Source organism: Cebus imitator, unplaced genomic scaffold (genome assembly GCF_001604975.1).
Source record: "Cebus imitator isolate Cc_AM_T3 unplaced genomic scaffold, Cebus_imitator-1.0 Scaffold42, whole genome shotgun sequence".
NCBI lineage: Eukaryota > Metazoa > Chordata > Mammalia > Primates > Cebidae > Cebus > Cebus imitator.
The window spans coordinates 11,243,064-11,269,857 of record NW_016107357.1 but is presented as its reverse complement, the minus strand read 5'-3'; the positions used below and the strand labels follow the sequence as shown (position 1 = coordinate 11,269,857).

The following is a 26,794-nucleotide window of genomic DNA, read 5'->3' as shown; positions in this document are numbered from 1 at the left end:
AGGAGGAGTGAGGAGGATTGGGGAGTGGGAGGAGGAGGAGGAATGGGGAGGAGGGGAAAGTGAAGGAGGGGGAGGGGGAGGACAACGAAAAGGAGGAACCACCATGGTGGCTGCTGCCTAACACTGAACAGCATTTACGAGGTGCCAAACCCCACTCTGGACGCTGTACACACGCTCATCTTCTTGCAATGCTATACTCTTCCTATGTGACAGGTGAGGAAGCTAAGGCACTGAACGTTTAGTGTTCATACAAAGCTGGATCCACACCCCGGGGAGTTCAGGGCTGGAGTTCATGATCTCAGTCGTTTAGCTGTACTGCCTCTAGATAAGATAGCTTCTTCCCTCCCCCAGCTAAATAGTCAAAGTTCAATTAAGACACTGTACTATCCATTCATCTCAGAGTATGTCTGATCACCAGCAAATTCCTGCAGAGATGGCTGACTAGGTTCACTGGCTGACGGAGCACCCAGGCTTGACCCACCCCTGGTCTGCAGACACTAGTCTTGTCCCACCCTCTTCTCCCCACCCCTACCCAGGGCCTTGGGTGGGTATTAAAAAAGTCAGCTCCTAGAGACACAGCAGGTGACAGGCATCTCACCCTGTGCTGTGCATACACACCCACAGACAAGTACAGGAAACCTGTGTAGAGCAGGGACCCCAGGAAGGCTGTGCACAGAAGTGGCCCCTCGATGGAGACCTAAGGGAGGCAAGAAGGAACAATGGGGACTAGTGCGTGGTGGTAGGTGTAGCAGACAGATGGAACAAAGGAAAGGTCAAAAACGAGAAGGCACGGGAGTGGCAGGATAGTCTGAGACTTGCGTTCTAGAAACATCACTGTGGCTATAAGGTTCGGGCAGACCAGAAGACAGAAGAGAGCCCAGGAGGCCATTTTGGCAATGCAGCACAGGAAGATGGCATGCTGGATCCAGTCCAGGTCCCACAGGGGCAGAGCAGAGACAGGTGCAGCTAGGAGGGGCTGCAGGGCAGCAGGAGGAGCGCAAGGGGGAGGAAGACTCAAAGATGGCCCCAGGTTTCTGACTGCAGCACTGCTGGCATAGGTGTGATGTCCGCCGAGAAGAAATACGAGAAAGCTGCTGGGTAGGGTAAGACGCAATGCTGGGAAATAGAGACGAGTTTGGTTTGGAAATGCTGCGCTACCATGAGATACCAAGAGGTGGGATCTGCAAGGAAATGGGAGTCACAAATCCAGGCTTGTGAAAAGGCCCAGGGCAATTCAAGCTACTGGCCAGCAGGAGGGAGACCACCCAGGGAGGGTCGGGTGTAGGCACAAGCAGGAAAGGAGGAGAGACCGCATGGCCCTTGGGGGCGGCACTGGCATCGGGGCCAGAGCCTCAGGTTCCAGCCATAGCTCTGCCAGTGGCAGTGGGCATCAGATCAGAGTCTAGCTTTTCTAAGACTGGGAGGCTGGGCTCAGTGCCTCCTGCACAGCGGGTTCCTGCCTGCCCAGCGCTCCTGTGTAGCTGATACCTTCAGTTAACACTTGAGGATCTTTTACATTCGCTACCTGTTTCGCCCAAGTTTGATATCCAAAAAGATTATAGGTTCTTTGAGGGTAGGGAAGCTGTCATATTTCTTCTGTATCCTTATGGTACCAAGTGCGATGGTGGCCTTACAACTACTGAGTTGCTCAATAATAAATGCAGCAGAAAAAAAAAAAAAATCCTTGCCCTACTTACTCAGATTGATTGTACCGGCTTCGCCCACTCTGCAGTGGAAGCTTTTCGTTACAATCCCCCTCCCATACATTTACATACATTATAAGACTTATTTACACTAGTGTCAGCACCACTCAAAAATGGAAATGTACTGAATGCAAATGTGTGAAGAAGGCTCTTGCGCCCAGGACTCACTGTTATCCCGGCTGTGCTACCAACAGATCTGTGTGTTTTCTCCCTTTTAAGGGGAAAACGATGCCGTGACAGACAGGTCCTCTTTTTAGTGACAAGTATAAACTGCTGAGATTAGGGGGTAATGATGTGGTTTACGCTGGGTCAAAAGTTGCAGAGAATTCAGAGCCTGTAATCTTGTAAGTCCGCTTTGATTTCCCAGGCTGCAGACCTATCTCTGCTTTGTTTGCACCACCCTCAAAGGAGGGATGTTGACAGTGAATGCAGAATGACTATCCCAGAGACAGACGGTGCTTCAGGAGAGCGTGGACAAGCGAGGGCTCGAGCTCTGACCAAATACTGCATTCCATCAGGGGAGTTGCACCAGGCAGCTAGGATCCCCTGCCAAGCAAATGAGAAACCCGGGGCAGGAGAACGCTGCCGCCCTGCCTGGCATCACCCCTTGGTCCACGGTGTTGGATGCATCCACATGCAGCCTCTGGAAAGACCTAGACGCCATAAAGTATGGCGCTGCGGTCTTCTCTCCCTTTGTAAATGGCATCTGGGCCAAATAATGAGAACTCTAATTCTCCTACTTATGAACTTACCAAAGCTGGTAGCAATTATTGATATTAGATATTTTAATCTAGTTCAAAATTATGTATCTTAAAACCTCAAAATATGTATCTGCCCACACAGTTCTTACAAATGCACACAAGAGAGGCACAAACGGAATGACACCAGGTCATGAGTGCAATGAGGTGGGAATCCATGGCTGAGCGATGTCTACTTACCTGCCATAATTACAGAGCACGGCAGCTCAAATTCATCCTATTTCTAAGTAGATAAAATAGCAATGACATCTAAATAATACATTATTTTCAGAAGCAGCAAATCCAATAGGTTACTTTATTAAATAGTTATGAAAACTAAGTGTAAATATAGGTTTAGCGATTATTATTCCCAGTATAATCTGTCTTTGATCCAAAATAAGAAAAAAGTAAGAAGTGGTCTTGGCAACTGGTGGTCAGCGGAGTGGAGGAGAAAAGGTGCTGTGGGGCGAGGAGGCACAGCTGGCTGGAAGATGAGCAAGCCCCTTAGGCACTATTGATCCCATCCATGTGCTCAGGGCACTGTGCAGGCCAACCCTTCATTTCCCAGAGGACTGGAAAACAGGATCCAGAAGGGCTACATGACTTTCAATTGATGACAAAACAAATTACCTCAAAACTCAGTAGCTTAAAACAATAAACGTTTATACCTCACAGCGTCTGAGGGTCAGGAATCTGAATGGTTCTGGCCCATGATTTCTAATAAGGCTGCAAAGATTTCCACCAGCGCTGCTGCTGTCTGAAGGTTTGCCTCGGGCTGGGGTCTGCTTCCGGGATGGGTAACTCACATGGCTATTGCCAGGAGGCCCCCATTCCTCACTAGGCCCATCCAATAAGGCTGCTTAAGTATCCTCCAGAAATGACAGCTGGCTTCCCCAATGAACATGAGGAAGAGGGCACATACAAGAGCAAGGGAAACACCATGACGCCTTTTATGGCCTAGTCTTGGAAATCGCTTACTGTTGCTCTGTCACAGTCTGTTCATTAGAAACAAGTCACCATGTCCAGCTCACGTGAAATCAGGTTTCATGGAGCTGAGATTAGACTCCAGTTTTGAGAGGAGGATAATAAAAGATTGGTTAATATTTAGAATATTCTAAAACCACGACACAGATCAATGCCATAAGGCTTGCTAGGGGCAGAGACTGCTGTATCTAGCCAGTCATTTGTGTGAGGCAGGGTGGGGGGCAGGGGCTGTGATGTGATGGAAGCCAAGAGTTGAGTCACAAAAGCAGCAAGTCTGTGTGGCAAAAACACTGCTTCATCTCACACTGATATCTTACCCATGTCCAATATAAAGACAATTACCACCTTTGGTAACATTTTTGAATTACGAAACACCGCTAAAATAAACATGCTTACATACATAAAACTAGATAATAACAAAGAATAAATGTTATGCATATTGCTAAATCATCCAAAGCTGCCTCCATATAATTTAAATGGAGAACATCATATTTGTTAACAGAGACAAAAATATTACTGTGGAAGAAAACAGAAAATAAATGGGCTGTTTTCAATCTTGCTTACTAAAATATATGTTGTCACTGTTAAATTATTTCAGCTGACTAGACCATATGGTCAGAGGCAGATTAAATTACCAAAAATACCATCTGAATGACTACTTGATTCCCTTCTCATCAACTGTCTGGTTTTCTCTGTTATTTGATGACTTTACAGTTAACTACCATGACAGCCAATCCATACAGCAAACCTCAAGTTTTGGGGAAAAAACGGGTTGCCAGATACTTTTAAACGATGTAATAATTTATATTTCACAGCCCATTTCTTCACACTGCCAAGCTAAATCATTACAAACTAACTAAAATACTGTTTACTTGAAAGCAAATGTTTAGAGCACACTTAAGTTTCCTGCTAAAGACTAAGACCTCCCGTGATCAAGCATTTTCCCTATTAGGTGACCCTTGGGAGAACCAGAAGGACTATTAATTATTTCTAATTCTTCAGGGTTGGTGTTCCACAAGGGTAGTGTAGAGGAATAATCTTCAGGTCTTCTCATAAGAAGCAAAAAAACTCACTGATCGACTGTGTCACTATCTAAGCTTTTACTTTCCAAATAACTTACAAATTTTAATTTTAACTTACTGGGAAAGGGCCCTGAAAAAAGAACACCCGAGTTAACTAAGTGATTTCATTTGGATGTTTGTCTCCTCCAAATCTCATGTTGAAATGTGATGCCCAGTGTTGGAGGTGAGGCCTGGCGGGGTGTTTGCATCATGGGGGCGGATCCTTCATGCATGGCTTTGTGCTCTCCCTGTGTAAAGAAATGCATTCGCAGAGATTTGACTGTTTAAAAGAACCTGGCATCTCCTCCCCTCTCTCTCTTGCTCCCTCTCTTGCCATGGGACACATCTGCTCCCCTTTACCTTCTACTGTGATTAACTTTCGTGAACTCCTCACCAGAAGCAGATTCTGTTGTCATGCTTCTTGTACAGCCTACAGAACCACAAGCCAAACAAACCTCTTTTCTTTCTAAGTTACCCAGTCTCAGGTACTCCTTTATAGCAATGCAGAACAGACTAATCTACTAGGCTAGTAAGATCTCTGAACAATAGCAAAACTTCTCTTAAAACCAGAAGCCTGTACTGTGTAAAACACTCATATCTATGGATTTATAAAAGAGATCAGTTTTTGTTTCTTAATAAAAGTTCCCACTGAAAGCAACAGTTTGGTTTACAAGAGAGAGTGGTATCTTTCCTCCTACTCATTGTTAGAATAGAAAGGGAACGTAATATACCTTAGAGACCAGAGACATGCTTCATTCAGTCTCTCAAATATTTCTGAAGCACGTGTTGTGCCACATGTAGCAGAGGTAGCCACGAGCCCTCCCAGTTCCATCACCTAGGGAGAGCAGGTAGAATCCAGGTGGAGAAGTAACATCAGCCTACTAGAAGCTTCGAACGCTCCAGCCCAGCAGCTCCCAAAACCTTTACTTGGGCAAAAATCAAAAGATACAAAGGGTTGAAGAATAAAGACCTGGGTAGAGTAGAGGGTGAGGAACAAGACAGAAAGGCCAGGTTTTGGATTTTCCAATGCCTGCGCCAGCCCTGGGCAACATAATTACAACTTCAGGAAATGGGACCCAGCTTTAGCGGTTTGTCTAGAAGCTCCCAGGCAGTTCTCAGTATTGAGAACCACTGGCTTCATCCATGTATTTCCAGTTTCACATTCATGACTCCAACTTGGTTTATGAAACTCAATGCTGCAAATGAGAGGAGAGCAAATTTCTATTTTGGATTCAAAGTCACAGACTGCTTCACACATACTCCACTTGCTCACAAATAAAAAATACACTATGATAAAGGTCACCACTTCACTTATTTTACTGTGTAACCTCAGAGAAAAGCAGGCTGGTGGGGAATACTGCGGGGCTGGCTCAACGTTTGAGAACTGTAGCAATGACTTGTGCTGAAGTCAAGAACTACAATCGCATCATCATTAATCCTCAACCATTTAACTTCTCTAACAGGAAGAAGGCCTGGTAAATCACCCTGCACATTGATTTCCATGCACAGCCGGTCAATTGCCTTCATTTAACAAAAATCTTCCAATTTAAATTCCTATAGCTTCACACAGATGAAATGGCCATCAGTGACCCAGCCAGTTGAGTCTAGAACTTCTGGCCACACAAAATGCAAATAGGAAAGGCTTGCAAATGCACTGGCACATCCAGTAAGTCCTGGTCAATCTCTATGACCTTATGCAACCGATTCTGCCTCTCTGAGCCTCAGTTTCCCAAGATATAACATGGAAATTTAAGAACAACTCCATCCCATTTCCTTTGACCTATAAGGGTATGATACAAGTTAGACATTAAGTCCCATCATTAAGAATATCACACTTGCCTTCCTCCAGTTTGAGGGTCTACCCTTTACTCCTCTTGCAGTCACTATTCAGGCTACTAAACTTCCTTTTCTCTCCAAAATTAACTCATTAACCAACTTGCTTAATTTATGCATATTTTACTTCTGTGGTCCTCCTCTCCCAAATCCATAACCCTTGTCTAATCATGAGAAAAAACATCAAACAAACCCCAAACAAGAAAAATTCTAAAAGAAATCCCTGACTAAGCCTCCTCAAAACTGTCGAGATCATCAAAAAAAAGGAAAGAAAGTCTAAAAACATGTCACGTCACGTCACAGTAAGAAGATCAGATCACTAACTGGAATGTGGTATTCTGGATAACGTAACATGTTAAAACAGAAAAAGAACACTGGGAAATGTTGTAAAAAAAAATCTGAATAAAGTGAGAACTTTAGTTAATAATGTATCAATACTGTCTGTTCTTTATGACAAATAAATCATGCTAATGTAAGATTTTAATAACAGGGAAACTGGGTATGGGACATACAGGCACTCTGCACAATGTTCCCAATGTTTCTGTAAGTCTAAAACTGTCCTAGAAAAATGTAAAATTGAAAAAAATTACAAAAATATGTGCATAATCCTATTTCCCTAAAGGGAAAGCAATCACACTGAACGCTCCTGGGCCAACATCTGTCAAGCATCTATTTCTGGGGGACCTGTTCATTTTTAGTGGCAATTTTAAGCCCTCTCGCCTTCCTCTTCCTTCAAGGAAACTTGGGTATTAATCTCTTAATAAATACTCACTCGAAAGCCAATTTTCCAATGAGAATAATCAGCTTCAATCCAGGGACAGGAGGGAAGAGGCCTAAAAGGAATCTATTCCACAGCACCATCCTCTTCAAGAGCTGCCAGGCCATCCCAAATGCTCATGCTAAGCAGAAGGCAGCCCAGAGAAGGCGCACACAGGGGCAGCTGTTTGTTACATTAACATGCAGCTTTTACTTTATTCCTGGGTCTAAATAAGAGTTTATGAAGCAGGTCAGCTCTTAGCTCCTGGCGATAACTCCCCATTCCTGAAGGCAAGAACAGCAGCAGGTCCTCTAAGAGCCGATAGATAATTCTAGCCCATAAGTTAGCTGAGCGCCTGACACTTTAAGGAGTCTTTTATGGCCCCAATCTCTAACGCTGGCTCTGAGTCCACCGCCTCCCCAGTCAGGTGGTGGCACACAAAGCCCTCTCTCAAGCGCAGCTCACTTCTTGTTCTGGGTTTCTCAACTACAGCTGAAGCAGGTTCTCTTACTTTAGAAAAATGAACTTCTGCAAACTGAACTGGAAAACGTCTCTTTATCAAAAAAAGGGGGGGGGGAGGTATTTTAGAAAATTATTTCCTGTGACTTATGTAAAAATCAATTGTATTTTAAAATTTAGAAAATAATAATCATTCCCAATAGATAAGAATAAAAGGTGGGAGGAGAGAGGTGACATCCTCAGGCAGCACTTGGTCATGAGCGGCACCCAAGGGCCACAGCAGAGCAGCCACAGGGAGGCCAGCAGGAGGCAGCCTCATAGGCAGGCCAGGCTGCAGCTCTGAACGTTTCACATCCCTGCTACTCCATCTCCTCCTCCTGCTCAGCGTCACCACCACCCTGTCAATACAACTGCAAGGCTGCTTTCCTCCTCACTTCACTGCAGCCCACGAGCGGGTCTTGCAGAACTACAGTGCAATGCTACCTGTCACCAGTAGGTGCCGCCATCTCCCACCACCAACTGGTCAAATCCTTCCTGTGAGGGTCTAACTTCCTTACAACTGGTTCCTTCCTAGGCCAGCTCTGCAACCACTGAGTCAGAACTGGCTCCAGCGCTGGAAGTGGTGGCTCAAGACTGTAATCCCAGAACTTTGGGAGGCCAAGGCACGAAGACAGCTTGAGCCCAAGGGCTCAAGACCAGCCTGGGCAACATGGTGAGACCCTGCTTCTACAAAAAATTTAAAAAATTCGCCAGGCATGGTGATACACAGCTGTAGTCCCAGCTACTTGGGAGGCTGGGGCAGGAGAATCACCTGAGCCCAGGAGTTTGAGGCTGCAGTGAGCCACGACTGCATGACCACGTTCCAGCCCAGGCAACAGAGTGAGAGGCCCTTTGTCACTTCCAGCCACCAAAAAATAAAACACTTGAATTTGTTTTGAAGAGCATCTCCAAGCAAAAAAATGAGTCTCAGGATGATATGCAAAGAGCCCCAAAAGGGCTGAGGGTTACAAATGAAATGGGAAATTTGTAATAAGCTTCTCCCTTGACTTATCCCATTACAAATCATTTCAGAGTCAGAAATTCCTGGCAGTACAGCCAACCCAAGTGTGAGTGAGAGGGACTGATGCGTATTCAACACCCACCCCAGGCCCGGCATGGGCTGGCACTAGTATGTTCTCTCTTTTACTCCTCATGAGTCCCCCATACAGCAATTCTCCCCCAATCTGAGGTTCTCTGTACAGCAATTACCCCTTCTCTTCAAAGGGAGAAACCTCAGACTTCAGTTGACTTCTCTTGGGGGACCATTAGAATTAGACCTGGATTTTGGGAAAAGGGAAGAAAGCAGAGAAGTCGGGGGAGAGGAGAGGCTTTCCCAAGCTGCCCTGGGAGACAGCAGAAGGCAGAGACCAGCACATCACATCGCTGGTCACGGCAAGAAGGGAGGGATGAGACGCACCTGTGTGCTCCCTGAAACCCTGCAGTCCACTGTCCTGCCGCCATCTCTCCACAGCCAGGCCAAGGCTGTGCATCCTGAGGACTGTGCATCCTGATGAAGCAGACATTTGAAAAAGACCTGATAAATCCTTTCAAAGTTAGGAAAATGATGGTAACCCACGTGGGATGTTTAGAAAGATGGTGAAAGTAGCTAGAAGACGAGAAAACCATGTGAGGCACACCATGCAAAATGTGTGATATCTGCTCCCAAGAAAGAGAAGCTCATGAGGATCTCAGTGACCTACAGAGAGGAGCGTCTGAAAAAGTTCTAACAAATGAGCAATACATACAGGCTGTATGTTTCTTTTTATTAATTTTAAATGCACATTTTCTCATTAACATTTTCTTTGTTCAGGGTTCAGTGGCTATTAGCCGTATGACTATTACCCCCACATCCTATAAGGATTATCCTAATCTATTTTTTCAAAAGGTCTTTATTTCATAAGTTACAAATTCTTCTTTCACAAAGGATTTGTACAGAGGACACTGTCATGCCTTATTAGCCCACTTTAAACACAGGTAAACACATGAGTTAAGGTAGTTCAAGCAGTTCCATCGAAGCCCAGACTCCAGATCCAAAACGGTGGTCTTTCCACAATTCCAAGCTCTTTTCTTAGAAGGTTATATCAATCAGATCACAGTAGCTGAGCAGAGCAGGTTCACATCGTGCCTAATATGAGTGACCTACAGCAGGACTCCACCAAGAAACCTCCAGCCCTGTGGGGCATCTGCCAGACCTTCTCAGGGGCTCCGGCTACCCCGAGAGCCTCCCTCCCTCTCCAGTGCTGCCCCTGGACAAGATGACTGGGGCCACCCAGGGACAAGCTGTGAGACCCCCTACCTCTGGCTCACTCATTTATATGTCCATTCTCTGCCTTCAACAGCTGGTACATTTTCTATACTATCTCAATACTTGGCATCACAACACAGGCTGCAGATGTCTCACTATCTTATTTTAAAAGCAAAAGGACACAGTGTAAATTAAACCTTATCGGAAAGCAAGTTGGTACCCGACATCAAGAACTAGAAAGCTACTGAAAACCTTTAAGCCAAGAAATCTCACTTCTGTGAATTTATCCCAGTAAACTAACCTAAAATAAGGAATAAATCTTATGCACAAATACTGCAGCATTATGTATAAGAGAAAAAAAAACAGAAGAAATTTAGAACACTCACTAGTACAAGGTTAATTTCTGTTAACAGCCCCTTCAAAGAATATTATGCATTCATTAAAATTATAAAGATCACATAGCCACCTGCAAAATGCTTACATTAAATGAAAAAGCAGGAGACAAAATTTTATGTACACAATGAAACAACTATATAAAAATATGTATCCATATGGATTAGCCTGGAATGGAATGCAGTAAAAATGACTGTGTTAAGAGCGGAGAATGATGAGTGTTGGCTCTCCTCTCAAACTTTCATGTTTTTAAATTATCTTCATGAATCGTTGAGTAGTTTTAAAAATTTAGCACAGACATGTTAAAGTTGAAACTTCGACCTTATGCAATATTTCACATCATGAAGGTATCTTATCTGGCCAGAGGCTCCAAATGCTGCCCAAAGCCAAGACAGGAACCCCTGAGCCAGGAGACCCAAAAGCTGTTTCCAGAAACATGTGTATGGCCTCTGCTTTTAAGGTCTGGAGTCCAGGCACTACTCTAGAATCTGAGGTGGCCTCCCTTCTACCTTGCAATTAGAAAAAGGGCCCAGAGAGCACCCCACCATCCCAGGCAGGGAGAGATGGCACGATCGGACGCAGTCCTCCAGGCCTGCGGAGGGGCTCGTCCCTCTGCCTACATACCTTTCCCTACCAAATCTTTGCTTTCTCCAAGAAGCTGGTCGATCTAGGCCAAAGTGGTCCTGTGTGCTTGTGTCAGCGCTAAATGTATACAGGGAACCCGGGTACTGACAGTGCATCTATGGGCAATCGCGCACCTGAGGAGAGGAAGAAAGCACCGGCCTCTACCAGATAACTCCCCACGGGCCCGACGGCCCTTCTGCCACCAACCCAGAACATGGGAATAACAGTGACAGTGATGCCACCTTCACAGAACTGGCATTTTCCAGGGATTTTCCGTGTGCCAGGCCTCATAGAGTAGCCACACGTGTGCTACTGCAGTTACGCATGTGTTCTGCATGACATCTTTGAAGTATGGTATTAATGCCCCTTTTATTAATAAAAGATGACAAAATTGAGACCCAAAAAAAGACAAAGTCAAGGGCACACAGCTAACAGACAGTGTATCCAGTGTCACATCAGGGTGTGACTGGCCCAGAGTCCAGGCTCCCTCCACCACCCCGGCCAGTTCTGGGATGGACAGACCCTGTGTCCATGTGGTTGGGAAGGCTACATCCAATAAGCTCACTGACACCAAGTGACTGGCACTGGCCTGGCCCATGGCAGCCAAGAGAGTCAGTGGGGACTGTCCCCCTTTCCTCTTAGCTTCCTTGGTCCAACTTTGGAAAACGGTAATTTTACCAAGTTCTCCTTTTAAGGGTTGCTTCTCCTTCCCACACACTTCATCTCGTTTGATCCTGATGGGAAAGCTGAAAAGAGGGTGAGCTGCTATGAGCAGCTCAGACTTCAAAGGCAAATTCAAATTCCTGCTCTGGAGCTCATAGCAATAGAAACCATGTTTTCTATCCACTGTGATGTGGTGGAATTAAATAAAAGAACATCAGCTGTGACACTAGCAGTGTAGAAGGCTCTCAACAGAAGCTGAGCCCAGAGCCACATGACTGCCTGAGAAGCTACCCCGCACTCCCTTGTACAGCTGACAATGCTAAAGCATGAGAGATTGCCGGAGTGACCACATCTCACAGTCTCTCATGAGCAACAGTGCTGGGAACGGTCACGGGTCATCTTTCCACTGCATCTCAGCCCCAGGGCATCCATGGAATTCAGGAGCGGCCAGTGGCCCACAAGATGTGCCCGCTCCATGGAACCTGTTCCAAGTGGGGCCAGGATCTTATCTCACAGCACACTGAGGCTGGAGAACGTAACAGTCCCTTTGGACAAAAGTCTGTTTGTTGTTGCTGTTGTTTTAATGCTATTTCAAAGAACATGTTTACCTGATTCCTATCCTGTAAGCCAAAGATTCACGTGTCCACTGACTTGGAAATGCAGGGGTCAAGGGGAACTTTCCCCATCACCCTCTGAAGTTTTGCTGAAAAATCAATTCAAAAAAGTCAGATTAATTAGAGAAAAGGCATACGCATTGATTTAATGTGTGTGTACATGAGCCATCAGAACGAAGACCCAACGATACAGGGGAAACTGTCCATTTTTATGCTGAAGTTCAACACAGTATGGACAGCCATGTGGAAATATGACTGGCCAAAAAGGGCAGAATCCAAAGCTAACAGATCGCGTGGGGAAGCCCAGCAAGGCCCGTCCATCTCTTCTCAGCCCCTCTGAGCAGCATTCCTTCATTCTGGGTGTGGGCGGGACCCTCTCTGGAATGGGGGTCTTATAACCTACAGTCAAACAAAAGTAAGTCACATAATGTTTTTATAAACAGTATTTACATAGCAAGGCAGAAGGAAGCTTAGAGTCGTACTTTTAGGTTTGGTGGCTGGCTTTGGGGAAAGTGGGTTCTCGTCCCTAGGACCTGTCTTAGGGAAGAGGGATTCTAGCATCTATGGGTAGCCTCGGGGAGAAGGAGGCTGACAGCTGGAGGGCAGGAGAAAGTGAAAAAACTTTTGCTTCTGAGGCCTTCATTTTGGGGTATTGTTTTCTGAGCCCGAGGAGAAACTAGAAAGAACTAGATTTAGAACTCTAAAACTTTATAAATTATTCATCTATCTCAGCAGCAGCATCCAGAATGCCAAATTCTCAGAGGATGAGAAAGAATGCATGACAAATGTGTGGAATATAGTAGATGATTAGATATAGGAGCCTCAGCATAACACCCTGAAGAACCCGGCTTTTTAGGGATGTGTGGGACCAGATGAATTAAGTGCTGGAAGACTTGTGAGAAGGCTGGTCAGTCCTCAGTGCTTGTGAAAATCTGCAAAGGTCACTTGGGTCAAATCCATAGGAATGTGGAAACTCATCATTATCTACACAAGCTTGTTCAGTAGCACTATAATCCTGACTCTTACCAGCAAAACCAACGAACTGGGAGTGCCAAGATTTTTTTTTTTTATTTTTACAGAATTTTACTAGTCAGTTTTACTTCAATAATATTCCTTATTTTTCCAAAAAGGATTGGGTGGCTATACAAAAACCTAAAGAGAAACACAAAACAAATGGAACATGGTGATTGAGGAAATGACCAAGTAAAGATGATGTGGTAAAGCTGAATTTTTAAACTCTGAACTTCCCAGAGGCAGAAGTAAAAGAAAGAACAGAAACGAGAATTAAGGTGTAATGAGATCAGTCATGGGCCAGAGACTTCATGTATAGTCTCAATTTAACTTCACAACTATCTCATGAAGGAAAGTATCATCATATCCATTCCACAGATGAAGAAATGGATGTGAGTCACCTGCCAAAGGCACAATGGTCAGTGATCAAGTCAAAATGCCAATTCAGGCTGAACTTTGAAGCTTGTGCTCCAACTAACCACATGCTCATCACCCAAATGAAGTCATGAGTATCTTAAGAGAGACTGAAATTCCACTGCTAGATTCCGAAATGTGCCGTGAAAGGAATGGATTTTGGGTACTGGACTGCAGTGGATTGGAAGTGGCTGTATTTCTTTGCCACTCCTGCATGGACAGCTGCAGTCAGACTCTGGACTGGGCGTGTAATTTGCTTTGGGCGATTGGATGCCAGCAAACATGAGGCAGGGAGATGCTTAATAGGCACTTGCACATTGGACTTGCCCTCTTAGAATGCTGCCCTGAGACCACCATGGTGTAAGGAAGCTGGTCTATGCTTCCGCGGCATGTGGAGAATTGAGGAGCCCCAGACAACAGCTCACAAATACATAGGATGTGTGAGGCCATCTTGGAACAGCCAGCCAACCCTGCTAACACTTGACCACAGCGCACACGTGAGCCCTGGGGAAGTCAGCAAAAGGACCACCCAGACAGTCACAGGATTGTAAGAAGTAATAAATCATCATTCCATTTGGGACAGTTTGCTAGGCATCAGAGATAACAGAGACACGAACGCAGAGTGAAATAATACAGGAAATCCTCAACAACAACTTCACGACAGATAGGAAGTAGACTGTATATGGCTGTTGCCCGTAAAAACGCTGGGGGCACAACATGAAAGGGTAGTTCTGTCAAAAGAGCTCTGGATGGAGCAAAATCTAGTGCTATCCACAGTTTATGCCCAAAAAAAACAAAAACAAAAACCTGATTTTGGGTATTATATTCCCTTCTGTAACACAGAAGAAGGGTCTGAGAGCCTGTGCATCAGAAGGGCTAAGAGAGCCTTTGCGCTTTAGGAGCCATCTCTGATAGAAATAATTTATTCATTTCAAAATTCTTTTGAGTCTTTTGCTAGAAGAGATGCAGAGATCACGGTATACAGGGAGGCCCTGCCCTTCAGAGATCAGAGGTCAGTGGAAGGCATGGTATGTGATCCCGGCCACGTCCAACGCCCTTCCTAAGGCTCACTCTCGCCTACACAATGAGGACAGTGGTCAACAGTCACCGTACAGGATTTCTGTAGACACCCGGTATAGTGTCTGGCCCATACCATACGTTTGATAACATCAGAGAGTTTCATTAGCACTAGTGGAAAATCTCGATACTAGCAGTAGGATCACTGCACTATGACAAAGACAATGGGTTGGAGAGGCACTTAGTGGAAGGACGTGAGGAAGGACTATGAGCAGATGATGGTGGCCGTCCTGGAGAAGGGATACAGGTCTGATCCGTGAACAGAAACTAAGGACACTGGCCTAGGAACTGGGTGGGGTGGCTGCTGGATTCAGAAGACACCCCACAGAGAGGACTCCCCATACCCCTCAGCAACTCTTGGCAGTCCTCCCAGAAGGCACAGCAGCTGATTCCTTCAGAGCAGGGAGCAAAGCTCTAGTAAACAGGGATCCAGCCAAAGGCCAGCCAAGCTGGCACTTCCAACAGGTCCACAATAAAACAGCAACTCCAGGAAGAGGAGGGTCACTGCAGAGCCAGCCAGCCTGCAGGTAGGGGGAGGTGAATTCGGTGTCTTCTTCCTCAAGCTGAGCAACAATCACTTGGCCTCACACCACATGAGATGTGGAGTCCATCACCTTCACCAGGTATAGCCTGCCCGGGGGAGACCACGATGGCCCAGGGTGATCTCGCACCCTGAGATCACTGCACACTTCAAGGTGGCCCCCACCCATGTAGGCTTGGTGTGGACCTCATGGCTCAAGCTCAGAGCAAAGTGACTGTCCCCCCTGCTCTGAGAAAAGTCTGATGCATCTGATCCTCAACTAACCAGACTTTAGTTTTAAATGTCTCTTTCAGAATCTGTAGAAATAAAAAGCAGGGATCCAAACAAAGAAATGAAATAACTGTGTGAATTTCTCCAGTTGACCTCACCTCATACTCAGGGTCTCTTTCTTCTGATCCTTCTAATAAACTCAGGGGAGTGCTAAAGACTTTAACAGAACAAGTAGTAGAAGGCTTTGCCTTTGTATGCAAAGATGAGATGTGCTGGGGCAATAGAAGTGCTTGCGGAGAAAGGAGCAACTCTTGACCAAAACCCTGTCAATTCCCAGGTAAATGAAGCCCCACATCGACAGCAAAGGGCTGCAGCCAATAGGCAGGGGTACAGCAGCCTTTCCCAGGGCTGTGTAAACTCAAAGGAATGTTTGCGGGTTACAGGTTAAAGTGCATGCTTTTTTTAATGCCCTGTTTCAATCACTACTCTCTCTCTTATCCAAAAGCAGTGTCAGCAACCTCACCAGACACATGCCACCTGCCCCTTCACCTACTTCAAACATCTGATGTAAGAATAATAAATTGCTGTAGAGGCCACTGAAATCCAAAGCGGCATGGGGGCTGGGGCCCAGCGCAGACACGCTAGGTCCAAGGCTCAATCCTCTTTGTTGCCAGCTATTCACGACCTTGGGTGCAAATAGTAAAAGCCTTTCAGATACTGGCATTCATCCAACTCACTTGCAGGCTGATGGTGCAAAATCTTTACCTGTGATGGGAGGCGGCGGGCTGGGTAGGCGACTGCAACATGTAAGAGCTTCAGAAGGAGAGAAAGGACCTGAAAGGCTGCTGATTTGCAAGCCTGACTTGGTTTATACGAAGGAAATAACAGGAACACTTACAGGACACTTTGCTAGAGCCCCAGGCCTTCCGCCCCGTGGGGCAGCTCCAGCTCTGTGGCCCTGGCCAGCTGCTTCCACTCGTGTGGACATTGAACTCCCTGGAAGAGTCTCAGGTTAAGAGAGGGAGCCCAGGCTAGAAAGATTTTGCAGATCATAGCTCCTGTGCATAAAGTTTGGCAAAGTGCCTCAGGAGGCCTAGCTCTTACTTCTATGTTTAGCATTGTTCCAAAATAAAAGTTAGTGTTTCTATGCCTCAGTTTCCCCATCTCTGAGAAAAGGCAGCCCACATATATATAATATAATCAGCTCTAAGCTCCAGTCTCTCCAGAATCCTACAACCAAGTGCTGTGTTCAGGCCTTATCTGTAGACTAGAGAACTGCACTAGTTCCTGGCTGGGCCCTCTGGCCTCTAATCTCCCCACATGACCCATCCCTCACAAAACTCAATACGTCCCCTTCATCCTGCCCTGATGCTGCCCGGGCCTCCTGAGGGCTCTCTGTGTTCCACCACGCCTGGTACAGTCACTTCCCTTTCAACCCTTCTGGAGTCACAGTCCATCCTACCCATCCAACCTCATCTGTGCTCAGTTCCGGCCTGTTCCATGATGGTTCTCCACATACAGCAAGATCCTTCTCACTTCCTTGACTTGGCTCATGATTCTTTTTCTCTGCTTTTAAATGAAAGTATAATTTACATACAGAAAAATTCACTCTTCTTAGTATACAGATCTGGGAGTTTTGACATCCCCATAAGTCATGCAACCACCACCACAATCAAGACACAGAACAGCGCCACCACCCTCCAAAACTCCCCTGAGGACCTCTGCAGTTAACTCCCTCCTCCAGCCCTTGGCAATCCTTGATCTGCTTTCTCTATAGTTTTGCCTTTTCCAGAATGTCATATGAACAGAAGTATACAGCATGTGGCCTTTGGACCCTGGCTTCTTAATGCACATGATGTGTAGAGATCCATCCACACTGCGGGTGCTGAGCTTGCCTCCTTTCCTCTGCAGGGGGGTATTCCGCCACACGCTGCATCCACTCACACGCTGCGTTCACTGTGTAAGCACACCACAGCTTGTTTATCCATTCCCCAGTTGTAGGACAGTTACGTAGTTTCCAGTTTTGGCAAATATGAATAATGCCGTGACGAATCCCATGAGCACATAAATTTCCATTTCCCTTGGCTAATATATCTAAGGGTGGGACTACTGGGTTGTATGAGAACATGTGTTTAGCTTTATAAGACACTGCCAAACTATTTTCCAAAGTGGTTGTACCATTTTGCATTCCCACCAGCAAGGGATGAGAGTTCCAGCTACTCTTTGTCCTTGCCAGTACTTGGTGGGGTTTTTGCTCCCCACGCCCCAAGTCATTCTCTGGGTGTATGGTGACATAATGCAGCTTTCTATAAATTTACTATAATGGTGCTCATTACACACCACGTGTCATGCTCAATGGTTCACACACATCTCAATTTACGCTCACTCAGCACTACACAGGAAGTTCCAATGTTTTCTCTGCTTTTAAATGCATCTAAACTGAAGTGGCTCTCTCTGAACCAAGGTCAAATGACCACAATACGCATGGCCTTAAATGAGCGCTGTCATGGGGTGACCTGATGTACACCTGCGTGGATTTGCCACAGTTCTCTCAGGCTCTGACTCAATGTTACTTCTTTCGTGATGGTTTCTCCAAATCAAAACATAATGCAGCCCAGTCTGACCCTGCCTTTCACTCCACTTGATCAGCTCTCTAATGACAGAACCAAAGTATTTTCAGAATGGTTGGTTTTTCTTATCTCCCAAACAAGATGGCTAGCTGCCTGGGGCTAGAGGAGCTGTCTCCCCAACATTTCATCTGCTACATTTTAGGGACTGACTGAAATGAATCAGAGTGTGTAGACCGTGTTCTGACATCACAAGGGGAGGTGCGCTATTAAAAAAAGACACCACCAGCTTGCTTGCCACGTCCCCGAGTTCCACACTGCTTTCCAAAGCCACAGCCTGCAGGTGACATTCTGCCCCTGCATTAGAAAGTTAAGCCAAGTTAGCTGTAGGAAATGTGACAGCTTAAGGGCCACAGTACAGGCCAAAATAAATAAATAAATAGATTGATCCATGACAAACGATAATAAATATCCAGCGTCTAGGAAGCATGTTGAAAATGGCTGGCGACTTGACATGATGAAGGAAGAATCGATTTTAGGAAACGAACACTAGAGGCAAAAGAAACACAAGAAGGAGTCTCCTGAGTTAACTCACCAATGAATGTATCTTACCAAGGACAAGGTGACTTCCCTAGGATGACAATGCAGACCAGCGTGGAAGCCAGAACAGGCCTCAAATGACACGGTGGACTTCAGCCGTGTAACCAGGAGCCGCTGGGAAGCAGCACGATCAGTACGAGACAATGACAGTTTCTCTCTAAGATTCAGGCTCCAGGTCTTTGCCATGACACACACACACACACACACACACACACACACACACACTCTCTCTCTCTCTCTCTCCCACTCTCTCTCTCCCCCCCCCGCCCCACCGCCCCCTCTGCTCTCACATCCCCAAACCGCACCCTCTCCAGATGCCAACCCCAGAAGGTCATCGCCACCCAGAGGCTAGGTCTACTTGCTGTTCCAGTTGCATCTCAAATCAATGACCCTCACTTCCCCACCCTAAAAATACAAAATCTTTACTCTTCTGTTTCTGTCAACCACCCACCGACCGAGCCTCATTACCAGCTTCCCCCACCTGGACAGAGCCCACCACCCAGGCCCTTAGCGCTGATCTCATGGTTTTTTTACCGATTTGACACAATGGTTCCCTCCCCTCTTCATGTGGCAAAATCACTACAGAATTCATCCTTTTAAAGCAAGACTTATGTCCTCTGCTCAGAACTCCTGAGTGAAATTTCTGGAGTCTTGGTGACCCTCAGAGTGCCCTAATGACCCCTTCAATCTAATCTCTCTCTCTCTTCCAGTCAGGATGGACAATTTGTGATCTTCTGTGGGGTCCTTTGTGATATTCACTTGGGAGCCCAGTTTAGGGTTTACAATCACTCGTTCTCTTAGAAATGGTCTTCAAATGATAAACGCTTCGGTCCTCACAAAACGTAGCTCTGCCCATGGGACTGTTCTGGGAGAGTCCTGCCCTGTCCCTCCCAACCCCAAAGGAGGAGACCCCGTGCTGATTCAGTCATTCCTGATCCGTTTTGGAGGATCCCGAAAGAAGCTAAAGTTTCTTCATCTTGACTCTCTCTGAGCAAGGCGGTTTTTAAACAGCTAGCTACAGGTTGGATTGTATTCCAATTCTCAGTTCAAGGACAGCCAGCTGAAACGATGACTGGGATTAAGAGATGAGCTATAATTAGGGAGAGGCCCGTCTCTGGAAGGTCAGTGGCAGCAGGCGGGGCCCTGCCCCCAAGGGAAAACCTACAGGGAGCCCCAGGCAGCCAGTGAGAGGGCCAGAAGGAGGCTGGAGCCAGCACTGGAGGTTCTCACAACCCCCGGCAGGCCCCAGACAGTGACTGCCTTAGGACTTCCGCTCCACAGATGTGAGAGAAAGTGACACTCTTACACAGAAGGGAACCTGAGGACCTGGGAAATGCTTCCGTAGAAAACTGCACGCAGAAACGGGGAGGGGGGTGCCTGGGGCACGGGGCAGCTGCACCTGGGAGGACCCTGATGTTTGGAAACCAAAGCCCCAGACCCAGACCCCATCCAGCAAAGACACTGTGGTCACAGAAAGTCTTTCTAAGTGCTAGTATGTAAATATTAGAACTCAAGGGGTCTTGGACAGTCATGCCAAATGCTAAAACCACATGTTACCAATGTGATAGGGTGAGTTATAAATAATTTGACAGAGACCACCTGAGTAAGTCTGCCAGGGCTGCTGTGAGAAAGTGCTAGAAACTGGGAGGCTGAAATAACAGAAGTGCACTGTCCCACAGTTCCGGAAGTCTGAGCTCAAGGGGCACAGGGCTGGTTCCTTCCGAGGGCCATGCAGGAGGGAGCTGTCCCAGGTCCTCTCCTTGGCTTGTAGATGGTGCCTGCTGTCTGTTCTCCTGTCACTGTCTTCCCTCCACATGTGTCCAGCTCTGTCTGAATCCACTGTTTCATAAGGACACCAGTCATACCAGAGCCCGTGCTGATGACCACATTTTAATTTGATTATATCTGTAAAGACCCTTATCTCCAAATGAGGTGACATTCTGAGGTCCTGGGGGGTTAGAGCTTCATTGTCCCTTTTTATTGGAGGGATACCCATAATATTACCTTCTCTCCCAGAAATTTCTCAGAAGGGGCAGAATAGGCAAATCTAAGGGGGTCCAGAGACCTCACACCTGTGGCTGTGTGGTCACATTCCTTCTGACTCAAGATTTCTTAAAAACACTGATGGCATCGGCTCTGTACCGACTCTGGGAAAGCTGGAGCAGAGGCTGATGAGCTGAAGGGCCCGGGCTTCCTCTCTTGTAAGAACGTGCCCCAGGTGGAGAAAAACTCATCCCCTGTGGACGAAGGGCCTACGTCTCAATTGCAAGGGCAGGGTGGATGGCAGCTTGACTTCTGACAAGACTGAATGGTGAAATATTCAAAACGTGCAAAATGTACATCCCCAAAGCACAATGGGAATATGCTCTTGGCCTCACAGCTCACCAGACACTGATTATGCAAGCTCTTTTCAAAAAGCACCGAGGCCCCAAGAAGCTAATCTGACAGAGACTTATTATTCTCCAAACAATGGGTGAAAAGAGAAACCAAACCATTTCTGAGCCCTTACAGGGGAGACACCCACGCAGACAGACTCACACGGTTAATCTGCGTGAGAGTTCGTAAGAGGCACTGGGCACCAGTAGCTTGTTTTTGTTGTTTTTTGTTTTTTCCAGTAGCTTTTATGAACGTATCAGTTCCACCAGACTCCTCCACAGAGTGAATGGTGAGTGCCACCAACCAGGGGCCCCGAGGTCGTGCCAGGAGCCCAGGCGCGAAAACAAAGGCTGTAATCCATCTCGCAAGAGCGGGCGGCCTCGGCCAGACAGACTGAGCTCACTGTCTGACAAAAGAAACTTTTCACAACCAAGACCTCCGGGTGGAACCATGAAAAGAACTCAGGGGCGGGGGGCAGGGAGGGTACGAAGAGGTCTGATGATTGGCGAATCCGGAAGGCGTCCTCAGATGTTCTCCATGAATTCATTCCCCAGTCCTTTCAAAAAACAACACCAAGGCCACTATAGTGCTTGTTTCTACATAGAAAGCATTATGAGTGTTTTTTTTCTCTTTTTCTCTAATACATGAAAATGTGCTTACTGTGATTAAAATTAAAAACACAAAGAGATCCTTAAAATGTTGAAGGATGACCCCCCCATCAATGACTGTTTGTGTAAGCGTCCAATCTAACTACAGAAACACTCCTGCGTGTAAGAAGAGAACTGATCGCTAGCAGACATCTGAGTCTGTCTCAGGCATGGTAATGGGCCTATTTATTTCCATTCTCTCATTTAATTTTATTTCATTTAAATGTCTTCAGGCCAGGGGCAGTGGCTCAGACCTGCAGTCCCAGCTGCTCCACAGGCTGAGGTGAGAGGACTGCTGAAACACAAGAGTTTGAGATGACAGTGAGCCATGATCACCACTGCACTCCAGCCCAGGCAACACAGCAAGACCTCATCTCTAAAAATAAAAATAATAAATCAAATGGAAGTAAGTATTCAGAAGGACTGAATGCAGGTTAGCCAAGTCATCAAGCGTTGATTACCTTTCATTCACAGGGGACAAACACACTGAAGGCACAGAAAGATGGAGTGATTTTCCCCAGACCACGGCCAGAGAGAAGGCCGTAGATACAGATAGCAGGGCAAGAAGCTGAAGCCCAAGGAAGGAAAGGAAGGGCAAGGAAGGTGAGCAAATGAGCCTCATGTTAGAGTCAAGGACAGGGCTGACGCAGATGGTCCCTGCCCCACAGTGACAAGCAGTTCAAAGAGGAGGCTACCCGTGAATGGACCCAGGCCGAGCCATGTCCCACTCACGCAAAACAGGAGTCTGTGTAGGAGCCAGATTATCTAGTTCCCTGATAGCTTCTTTTTATTTCCCTCCTGGCTATGCTCCATCCTAGTAGCTTTCAAACTTTTTCACCAAAACCCATAATAACAAATAAATTTGATACAGACATCCAGCACCCAATGCATGTCTTTAAATATACACATTATCTAAACACATGCATGCACATCCATCCATATATGGTGTCACAGGACTATCTGCTCTTACATTTATGATGTGCCCAGTATGTTTTACTTAATTTTTCATCATAAATACTGATGCCTTTCTCCTCTATTAATTTCATGACCTACTTAGTGAGTCACAACTTAAAATCTGAAAAACCCTTGCCTTCATCTCTGAAAGAGGTTCAAGATTCCAGCCAATTGTCGATGCGCTTGATGGTTCCAAGCTCAATTCAAAGAATTAAAAGGGACCCGATCCATCTGAGCTCCCCAAGAGCTTTCTTTTATCAGTGGCAGGTGAACCACAGCAACTCCATCTTAAATAGGAGCTGGGTGAAATGAGGCTGGAACCTACTGGGCTACATTGCCAGTTAAGGCACTCTAAGTCACAGGATGAGACAGGAGGTCAGCACAAAATACAGGTCATAAAGGCCTTGCTGATAAAACAGGTTGCAGTAAAGGAGCCAGCCAAAACCAAGATGGCAACATGAGTGACCTCGGGTCATCCTCACTGCTACACTCCCATCAGCACCATCGCCATTTACAAATGTCATGGCAATGTCAGGACGTTATCCTATATGGTCTAAAAAGGGGAGGCATGAATAATCCACCCCTTAGTTAGTGTATCACCAAGAAATAACCATCAAAAGGGCAACCAGCAGCCCTGGAGGCTGCTCTGTCTATGGAACAGCCATTCTTTCATTCCTTGACTTTCGTAATGCACTTGCTTTCACTGCACCACGGATTTGCCCTGAACTCATTCTTGAGCGAGATCCAAGAACCCTCTCCTGGGGTCTGGATTGGGACCCCTTTCCTGTTACACTGGTTCATCTGTAGCTGAAGCCATCAGTGAACTGCAGGAGCTCTGCTTTCCTTCCTTGGCTAATGTGGTGGGCACAGGGACATGTGCGGGAACTCTCCAAAAGGCACTGCTGCGCAAACTTGGGAATCAGAAATTCTCCTCCCAGGGCTATCTTGGGGAGGACGCAGAATCTTATTGCTTCTTCAGGAAACAGCATTGTTTACAAAACAACTAAACTGTGCATAACCTTGAGGGCATCATCCTGTGCTCCAAAGCCACCTTAGGCTTCTGGCTTGGCCATCATCCTGAGCTTCCTAGAGGCACTAAAAGGACAATCCGACCCCCATCTTCTCCCATCATCCTGTCACAGATGTGCAGCACTGTGCCGCAATGACAACAGCGGTCGGAGCAAGTGACGCAACAGCAGCTTCTACTAGGACACTTCTCCAGTGGCCTTCCCTCCAGGAAGACGTCCCAGAGATCCAGAAAGTTGCAGGGGAATGGAGAGAAAAGACAACAGTGGCCACGGTGATCGTCAACCATAATCATTATGCTGGCAAAGCTATAAAATCCAACGCAGGTCACCATACAAGATCCTGAACATTTCCACAAGAGGAAGAATAGTATGCTCCAGAAAGCAACCCAAGTATGCACCTTAACAGAAAAGAGTTGAATAGATTGGGTGCAGTGGCTCATGCCTATAATCTCAGCACTTTGGGAGATGGATAACGAGGTCAGGATATCGAGACCACCCTCCCTAGTGAAATCCCGTCTCTGCTAAAAATATGAAAAATTAGCCAGGCGTGGTGGCACACACCTGTAATCCCAGCTACTCAGAAGGCTGAGGCAGGAGAATCATTTGAACCTGGGAGGCAGAGGTTACAGTGGGCCAAGATCGCACCACTGCACTCCAGCCTGGTGACAGAGCAAGACTCTGTATCAAAAAAAAAAAAAAAAAAGAAAAGAAAAGAAAAGAATAGAAAAAGGAAAAGAAAAAGAGTTGAACAAGCCACACAAAGGTACAGACACCTGCATGCTGGCTGCACCAGCCTCATCCTGAAGAGTTGTGAATAGTGCCCTGGCTAGGAATTCTCTAAGTTGCTCTGGGACTGTGAAAACAGATTCCTCAGGGAAGCAAAGAAAAAGATGGATTCCTTTGTGTTCAGAAGACGGCAGGCTTCCATCCAGAAAACTGCACAGTCAGAGCTGAGCAGTCAGACCCCGTTTCTGAATGCCAAATTCCTGGGTGGGAAAAGATTTGTGCGTCTGTGCCTCCCTGCATCCTAGAAGGCCAAGGAGGGGCTGAATATTGCAGCACGTTCTCTAACGAGGAGCCAGGCACTGCAACTGCTCCATAAAGGTGTCTTAGACAGAATTATAAGCAGAGCTTAAGGTCTAAAAACAAACAAACAGAACAAAAGTGCTCTACCGAAGAGATGAGACTTTCAGAATCAAGACACACATCCCTCCCCAGTTCCCAACTCCAACTCCAACAGAGACGTCCACTTCTCTGCAAAGGCTGAGGACAGAAACAAAGCGGGCAGAAAGAGGAAGTGGAAGGAGTTGTTGTACTATGTCTTTTTAAAGCAGCTGCTGGAAACCATTTCAAAGGTTAAAAAAGGATTTTTGTTTTATCCAAATATAAGTTTCTGGGAGGAAATACGACACCTTGGGCAATGTATGAAGTCATGCCTTTGATTCCAAGCCTGTCAAGCCTCTTCTGGGTGTTACATCTCAGGCTTCCTGTGGTGAGGTAAAGAGGAAGGCTTCGGTACAGAGACACGACAGCACATGGGGGTGGGCAGCTTTGCAGTCACCAAGCAGGCCATGGCTCTCCTGACTGCCGCGCAGGGCGGATGTGCAGCTGGTAAGCCACGCATGGGCTCCACGTCCAGGAACGGAGAGCACCCTCCTGGGTCGCTGTCTCAGTCACCCCACAAGCCCATCCAGCCATCCTCACCCTGGGGGCCGCCCCACTGCGTGGCTGTCAGCCTATATTATGGTATAATTAAGTAAGACACCAACCGTGTTGAGAAGCGTTTCTGAGAATTAAATCAAGAGTGAGACGCCCTCAGAGGCACCCCTATGTGTCAAGATTGATTGATGTGATGGCCACCAGAGAAGCCCTGCTGGAACAATTCAGCACATCTGCCCAGGGACAGCTCTGCCCACCTCTGGAGACAGAACTCTTTCAGAGGCAGGAAAGACCTGAGGGAGGCTTTGAAGTTATTTACGCCATGCTCTTCTAAAAGTGAAGAGGGCTTGGCGGCAGTTTCCCACTCTAGACATTGAATTATTCAATTTATCTGTTTATGTTTACATGGCTGAGACGTAAAACAACAAAACAAAAAGCCCACCCCCGCCTCATTCAGCCAGCCAACTTAGGGAACACTGTGGCTGGACACACACAAACCAATCAGGTGGTTTTTAAAAACTCTCAAAATCCAAGGTCCCCCAACCCCTTGTTCTACTCAGTACATGCCCCTGTCTATAGTGGCTCATCCTAGAATCACCACTAGGGAGAAGGAACATGTTTAGCCAGAAATCTTGATGCGTCAACACCAGACCTAAGAATCACTGAAATAATACGATGCTCAGACCACCAAACTCTTGGCAGCCTAAGATAAACCCCCTATAAACCAGCAAGCAGGCAGCAACCATCACCCACCCTCCAGGGATATTCCTAAGCCCTTGCAATTTCCTCCCCGCCCCCTCCAGGAGAGACAAGGTCAAGACCATAAAATGACTTCAGAAGCCATAAAAGCAGAAGCAGCATCTTCTGAAATCAGGCAATCAAGAATCAGATAAGCAGGCCGGGCGAAGTGGCTCATGCCTGTAATACCAACATTTTGGAAGTTGAGGCAGGTGGACTGCCTGATCCCATGAGTTCAAGATAAGCCTGGGCAACATGGAGAAACCCCATCTCTACGGAAAATGCAAAAATTAGCTGGGCGTGGTAGCACGTGCCTGTATTCTCAGCTACTAAGGTGGCTGAGGCAGGAGAATCACTTGAGCCCAGGTCAAAACTGCCGTGAGCTGTGATCACACACCACTGCACTCTAGCCTAGTTGACAGAGAGGGACCCTATTTAAAAAACAAAGGGGGAGGAGTGGGGCTAGGCATGGTGGCTCAGGTCTGTAATACCAATACTTTGAAAGGCCAAGGTAGGTGGATCTCCCAGGCCAGGAGTTTGAGACGAGCCTGGGCAATGTGGTGAAACGCTGTCTCTATCAAAAATACAAAAATTAGCTGGGTGTGGTGGTGCACACCTGGAGTCCCAGCTACTCGGGATGCTGTGGTGGGAGGATCAGCTGAGCCCAGGGAGGTCAAGGCTGCAGTGAGCTGTGATCATACCACCGTACTCCAGCCTGGGGGATGGGAAGGAAGGAAGGAAGGAAGGAAGGAAGGAAGGAAGGAAGGAAGGAGGGAAGGAGGGAAGGAGGGAAGGAGGGAAGGAGGGAAGGAGGGAAGGAGGGAAGGAAGGAAGGAGGGAAGGAAGGAAGGGAGGAAGGA

General features: G+C 46.7%; 1 protein-coding gene across 1 annotated transcript in view; it reads right to left on the bottom strand.

The window, feature by feature from the left end:
• The window catches only part of GALNT2 (polypeptide N-acetylgalactosaminyltransferase 2), a 223,383-nt gene that overhangs the window by 116,407 nt on the left and 80,182 nt on the right, over positions 1-26,794 (bottom strand). The gene's annotated exons all lie outside the window — the stretch shown is intronic.